Source organism: Ovis canadensis, chromosome X (genome assembly GCF_042477335.2).
Source record: "Ovis canadensis isolate MfBH-ARS-UI-01 breed Bighorn chromosome X, ARS-UI_OviCan_v2, whole genome shotgun sequence".
Lineage (NCBI taxonomy): Eukaryota > Metazoa > Chordata > Mammalia > Artiodactyla > Bovidae > Ovis > Ovis canadensis.
In genome coordinates, this window is record NC_091727.1 from 44,473,060 (window position 1) to 44,480,923 (window position 7,864).

The window sequence follows — 7,864 nt, forward strand, 5'->3', positions numbered from 1 at the left end:
GGTGAGAATAATAACAGGTAAAGCCAACCCACTGCACCACGACTAGTAGAAAAATGACAAAGGTAACTATGTGTGTGGGCTAAATGCCTGCTAGCTGGATAATACTGTTATGAGCTGTGGGAATACAAAGGGAAATATTTCATAATTCTTGCCCTTAAAAGCTGAAAATTAAGACAGAAAACCATCAGCAATTTTTTGTGGAAAACACAAAGATCCATTTATAAATTTTTTTATGTCAGATGAACCCAGCTCCAGAATGTTTTGTTTTTTTTTTTACAAATGAACACTGATGAAGAATTAAACTGAGGATATAAAAACGTGATAAATATGTCATAGAATTTCAGAAGAAATTTCTTGTGAGACCTCCATATAATTGTTGATGCTGAAACTGTTATGTTCAACTAGATCACATCATTTATTATTCATTCATAAATAGGCAATCACATTATTACTCTCCCACAGAACCTTTACTTCAGTCACTGAAGTTTATAAGGGGTGTCTTATATTTTTCAGTTTGATCTCCACACTTTTCTTTTGCTTTACCAGGAAAATCTAGTCTACCTGGGACCAGCCAGTCACAAAACAGAATCTACTTTCAAGGATAAAGGACAAATGACAAGCTCAAAGCCTTGAAAGGAAATCTGGCACTTGGCCAATGATGATATTGGCCGAAATGTCTCAAAAGCAGAAGATCAAAAAGCAAATGGAAATTGGACCTTAAAAATGGAAATAATCTGAAAGGGGAAATGACTTGTAGCTGAGTAAGAGCCATGGAAAGAGTCATGAACACATTTTCTGGCTCAATTCTGTGGGTCAGATCGGAGGGTGGATAAATCCTTTGGCCACCAACATTTTCAAATATCAGAGCTTGACGTCCATCCACCTTTTCACTTCTCCTAATAATTTGTGGATTTTTTCCTCAACATGTGTTCATCACTCCACCCTGCTATCTTTTGAGGGGTTCTCAGAGTCACTCTATCTGTTCTGAAGTAACATGAAAAGGTGTGGTTCTTCCTGGTTGGAATTTTCCAGCCTCCTACAAGCAATAGCACCACAGAAAATGTAAAAATTGCAAACACATTGATTGCTTGGCCTCAGAAGACAGGCTGTCTCCCAGATGGAGCCCCACTGCTTCCTCCAGGAGTTATTCTGTTAGGGATGGCAAAGAATACCATCTGCTGCCCCTTTCAAGAGGGAGATTTGCCTCCGCTCTTTGGGCTCCAGAGGACCCATTTCTCAGTAGGTATCTGGCAACACGACTCTTTTCATCACATCACCATGCTTTTCAGAAAGGTCACTGTGCCACCCATGGTTACTTTACCAGCCATTATTAACATTCCTGAGAAAGGAGGACTCTCTTTACATTTCTATCTATGCCAAAGGAGGTGAAAACAGTCCTGCTGTTATTTCATATGTGCTCAGGATGGAAAGAGTTTTGGAGAAGGTGCTGTCTATAAGCTGGATGGGAAATTCTTCAAGGGACCCTCCTGACCCTTTTTTTCTGGTTCTGTTTTCAGCTTGCCTCTTCCTTGTTAGCTCTAGTGGATATTTACAGGAATCTCCCATCATCCAATTACCCCTGAAGGACGGGAAATCCCAAGGCTCCCTTCTCCCATCAGAACCTGTTCCCTCTTCTGAACAGCTGGAGAGTCAGGTGTGACCAAGCTTACCAGATGTGCCATTCAGGAGGCATGGTTAAGACCTGCAGACATTCAGAGGTTATTCCCTATGGGTGCACTGGAGGTCCCAGAGGATACAGCAGCCAATGTCAAGGGCAACAGAGCCCAGCATGTGACAAAGGGTGTTCTGCGGACAAAATCCATGATGGCATTCTGAGCAGCCTGGTCTTTTGGGCTGCATCCATGTTTGCCACCATTTTATGAGTCTGAATCTCCAGCTTTCCTGGTGATTCTGTGAACTGCCTCCTTCATCATCACACCCACAAAGATCCTGCCAATAAATTCTTTTCTGCTTTAATTAGCTAGAGAAGTTTTTGAGGTTGGCAACCAAGAGTCCTGACCTGAACAGTCCATTTTCCAAGTTTAGGTAACTAACATCATTAACATACAAATGGGAATGTAGCCTCCTCTTCTTCCTAACTACTTTTCCAAACAAATAAATGGTTTCAGATTCATTGTCAGTCTGCTATAGCTACATTTTGAAAGTAGAAAATTTCTAGGTGGATGTATGATAAGATACACATATATACTGTGTGGACTTCCCAGGTGGCGTTAGTGGTAAAGAACCTGCCTGCCAGTGCAGGAGACATAGAGATGTGGGTTTGATCCCTGGGTCAGGAAGATCCCCTGGAGGAGGGCAGGGCAACCCACTCTAGTACTCTTGCCTGGGAAATCCCATGGACAGAGGAACCTGGCAGGCTATAGTCCATGAGTCCATGAGTCAGACATGAGTGAACCGACTCAGCATGCATGCATGAGTATACTATGTACTTATTAAGACGCTCACCAAAAACCAACAACATTTGACATCATGCCTACATGGATATAGATAGGTGTGTGTTTGTGTGTAAAATCCCAACATACCAGCATAGTCTGCCAAGCATGATTTATAATTATCTATGAGAATACTAGTCTTTACCATGCTCATGAATATAATAGTATTTATTCAAACATATCTATTAATAATAATAGCAACTATTTGATGAGTGTATATACTCTCTACTGGGCTTTGTGAAAAATATTCTATATGGATTATCTCTTTTAGAGAAATACACAGAAATCCTATAAGGTAGATACTATTCTCTATTTTGTAAGTAGGGAAACTGGAGTTCTGAGTTGACAGGTGATTTCCCAGAGGTTTACCAAGTAAACAAATAGCAGATACGAGTCCTGGCTTTACTGTCTTTTTTCAAAAAATAATAATGAATGTTTATTGAAAGATTGCTCTGTGCCAGGTACAAAGTGCTTTAGTTAACAGTAACTTGTTAAATCTTGAATAACCACTTAATGACATGTGGTTAGTTGCTCAGTTGTGTCCAACTCTTTGCCAGGCTCCTCTGTCTATGGGGATTCTCCAGGCAAGAACACTGGAGTGGGTTGCCAATGTCCACCTCCAGGGTATCTTCCCAACCCAGGGATCAAAACCAGATCTCCCACATTGCAGACAGATTCTTTACTGTCTGAGCCACCAGAAAATGCCAAGAATACTGGAGTGGGTAGCCCATCCCTTCTCCAGGGGAATTTCCTGACTCAGGAATTGAAACAGGGTCTCCTGTATTGGCAGGTGGATTCTTTACCACTTGAGCCACCTAGGAAGCCTAAGCAACTATTGTTTCTTTAATATTTGTTCCAGCATATGTAAATTTTTTTAATCTTAAATATTTCTTTGCTTTGTGTATACTTGGATGATTAAGCTTTGTTTTGTTTTCTTAACTGGTGACTTTTTAAAAACATCAGTCCTTAGATTTTCTAAGAAGACAGTCCTACTATATGATAACATACATACTACCATTATTCACGTTTTAACCCCCCTTTTAAAAAATTCATTGGAGTATAATTGCTTTACAAAGTTGTATTAGTTTCTGCTGTACAGCAAAGTGAATCAACTATATGTATACATATATCCCCTCGCTCTTGAGCCTCCCTCTCAGCCCCTATTCCAGCCCTCTAGGTTGTCACTGAATGCCAGGTTGGGGTCCCTGTGTTATACAGCAACTTTCCACTAGCTACCTATCTTACATATGGAAGTGTATATGTGTCAATGCTATTCTCCCAGTTTATCCCACCCTCCCCTTCCCCCACTGTGTTCACAGTCTTTTCTCTACGTCTGCATCTGTATTCCTGGATGGACCTAGAGTCTGTCATACGGAATGAAAAAAAGTCACAAAGAGAAAAGCAAATATCTTATATTAATGCATATATATATCCACACACATATGAAATCTAGAAAAAAGTACTACAAGCTAAGTTACTTCAGTCGTGTCTGACTCTTTGCAACACTTTCAAGGCAAGAAACAAAAACTTTAAAGATCAATGGCTTAAAACATAAGGACATTTATGGTGCTCAATCAGGCAGTAATAACTTGACAGTCGGTACAGTAGTCCTGGTATCATCAAAATCTCAAGCTCCTCCCACTTTCATCATGCTCAATACTGTTGGGTTCTGTTCTCCTCTGGAAGATCAATTCACGTACACAAGATGGCTGGTGGAACTCTAGAAATCATACTGAAATTTAGGAGTCAAGAGAGAAAGAGAGAAGAGCTTGGTTTTTTTTTTTTTTCTCCTCTTCTTCAATCAAGAGGAAAGTCTTTCCAGAAACCCCAAGGACTTCCCATTGCATCCCATTGACCAGAACCTGGCCACATTCCCACTCCAGCAGTAATCTCTGCAATGTTGTTGCTGTTGTTGTTGTTTAGTCACTAAGTCATGTCCAACTCTTTGCAACCCCTTGGACTGTAGCCCACCAGGCACCTTTGTCCATGGAATTTCCCAGGCAAGAATATGGGAGTGGTTGCCGTTTCCTTCTCCAGGGGATCTTCTTGACCCAGGGATTGAACCTGTGTCTCTGAGTCTCCTGCATTGGCAGGTGGATTCTTTACCACTGAGGTACCCAGGGAAGCACCAATCTCTGCAAAGGAGAGCACAATTGCCATGACTGGTCTGGCCCAATCATGATCCATGCCTTGGGGCTGGATGCATGGCAGACTAGACATAGATTCTTAGTGATGAAAGAGGGTGAACTGTAGTATCTGCCGCCATGAGAAAGACAATATAAACACCAGGTGACAGCAGGGTGTGACAAATGCTATGAGGAAAATGAAATACTAATGAACTAGACAGTAACTGAAGTAGTACAGAAAGAGGAGTGAGTTAATAGTGTGCCTGACCAGAGTTGGTTTCTCTGTGGACATGACATTTGAATTTAAATGCTAAGAGCAAAATGGTCAAGCAGAACTGCCTGGAACAGAGTGAGAGGGGCAAGTGGTAGGAGATGTGATCAGAGATGAAAGCAGGGGGCATATATACAAGCTTTATTACATAAAGCTTGATTGGTCAGTGTAGGGAGTTTGGGGTTTTGTTCTTGGCTGAATTGTGTTTCCTCCAAATAAGATATATTGAAGTCCTAACCCCCAGTAGCTTAGAATGCCACCTTATTTCCAAATTGAGTTATTATAAAGATAAATAGTGAAGTCATTAAGATGGGTCCTAATCCAATATGACCAGTGTTCTTATGAAAAGGAGAATTTTAGACACAGAAACATACATACACAGAGGGAAGAAAATGTAAAGACACAAACAGCGAGAAGATGGCTGTGTGACTGTAGTGAAGCATCAGTAAGCTAAGGAGGATCAAGGGTTGCCAACAAACACCAGAAGCCAGAAGAGACAAGGAAGGATGCTCCCCTGAAGCCATCAGAGAAAACATGGCCCTGCTGACAACTTGATCTCAGACTTCCGGCCCCCAGAACTGTGGGACAATGTATTTCTGTAGCTTCTTTACTTTTTTTCTCACAAAGATGGCTCTCGATTCTTTGACTCCAATAGTTATCACTCACCACCTGAACATCACTTTTGTGTTTTCCAAGCAGCAAACATAGCCTGTTTCAAATAACCCATATTTTGATACCTATTATACTCTTAAGAGTTATTATGTAGTGCTTTAAAAGCTAACCACACATCTGTTCTCATTACAAAGCACATTATCAAATCAATGCCCTATAGTAGCAGTCACCATACATGTCCTCAGCAGTGAAAGATAAGGGCAGCAGCACGCACTTAATAACATCTTTCCCAGTACTAGTTCATTTGGTTTATTATTATATTTCTTATCATAATCTTCTCTAATAACTCAGTTGAGGCACAAAAATTATAAAGAGACAATTTTCATGTTGAAATGAAATGAAATCAGAGATAATATGTATTATCTCTGTGTAAAAATTTGAGACACTTCTTGAATATATACATATACCTGGATTTTTTTTTTCCTGAAAGAGGGTTGGATAACCATGGTGGCTAGACTAAAGCTTTTAATTGTGAGTCAATCTTCTAATGGCAGAAACTCCATTCTCAAAAGTAATTAAAATATGATCACACACAGGTAGATGGAATCACACCTCTATGTGGACTTGCAATCATAACTTGGTTATTGATCTCTATGTTACTTTAAAGTTGTTTTCCAAAGATAAAAACTTTTAATTGGCTATTTAATTGCTTATTTTTTATTATTTATTTTTTACTTTACAATATTGTATTGGTTTTGCCATACATCAACATGAATCTGCCATGGGTGTACACGTGTTCCCAATCCTGAACCCTCCTCCCACCTCCCTCCCCATACCATCTATTTTTGATAATTTTAGCTTATTCCAAAAGGGTACATGCTGCTGCTGCTGCTGCTGCTGCTGCTGCTGCTAAGTTGCTTCAGTCGTGTCCAACTCTGTGCGACCCCATAGACGGCAGCCCACCAGGCTCTGCCATCCCTGAGATTCTCCAGGCAAGAATACTGGAGTGGGTTGCCATTTCCTTCTCCAATTTCTGTAGTTTTAAACAGCTTAGGTTTTGGTACTTTGATATGGCAGCCCTTGGAAACAAACAGTTTTGCTTGCAAAAAGATGGGAATTCACTGGTGGGTTTAAAGAAATGATTTACATTTTTTAGAAACTTGCTCTGGTTCATATGTAGAGATGGATCATGGGCAGATGAGGAAATGAGAAGTGACAAAGAGTGGAAGGAGAAGGGTCACTGAAGTCTCCCAGGGAAGAGAAAGCGGTGGTTTGCACTGTGGTTGAAGTAGTCCAAGTGGAGTGGAGTGGACAGATTTTGGATGTATTTGGACAGTGTAGAATATACATGACTTGCCTCTGAATTGTATACGGAGAGTCCAAAAAGAGAAAACATCAGTCTTATGCTTGCCCCATGGTGGACTGAGAGAAGTACCGGTTGGTTTGATGATGTGTGGGGCTGGAATCATTCAATTCAATCAGAACAGGTTCAGTTTAGCATTCTTATAAGACATCAAAATTGAAACTCAGAAAAGATAATGTGATATACTAGTTTGGATTTCAGGGGCAATTTCAGAGCTGGAGGAAAAAACATGTGGACATTGTCAACCTATGGAGGGTAGTTACAGTATGTGGGTGATGAAGATCACTGAGGAAGAGAATGTAGGTAGAGAAGAGGTGAGGAGGGACTTCCCAGGCAGTCCAGTGGTTAAGAATTTGCCTTTCAATGCAAAGGGTGCTGGTTTGATCCCTGGTCAGGGCACTAAGATCCCACATGCCTCCAGGGCCAAAAACCAAAACATAAAGCAGGAACAATATTGTAACAGATTCAATAAAGACTAAAAATGGTCCATATCAGAAAGAGAGAGAGAGAGAGAGATGGAGAACTAGGATAAAGCCCCAGAGCTCACCTACATTAAGTGAGATTGAAAAGATCAGAAAGGTCAGAGGAAAATCAGGACTTTGGGCCATTACCAGAAAAACAAATGACAAGTTTTGTTTTCTTGTTTTTTAGGTATAGAAAGTTGTTGCCTAAAAGTAGAGAAAGGCGACTATGGCATTAGGCTTCTGTTCCTCCAATTACGAATTAACTAGAGAGTGTTACTAAGCAACTAACACACACACACAGTGTTAAAGTGCTGTTGCCCAGGCCTCACTCAGATTAACCAAAACAGACTCTTTAGGGGTGAAGACCTGGGCATTTAATATCCTTAAATGCTCTTCTTGCTTCCTCAAAAAATTAAACATAGGACTACCATATGATCCAGCAACATCACTCCTGGGTATTTATTCAAAGGAAATAAAAACAGGATTTCAAAGAGATATATGTACCCTCGTGGTCATTGTCAGATTACTCACAATAGCCTAGATATGGAAGCAACTTAGGTGTCTATCAACAGATG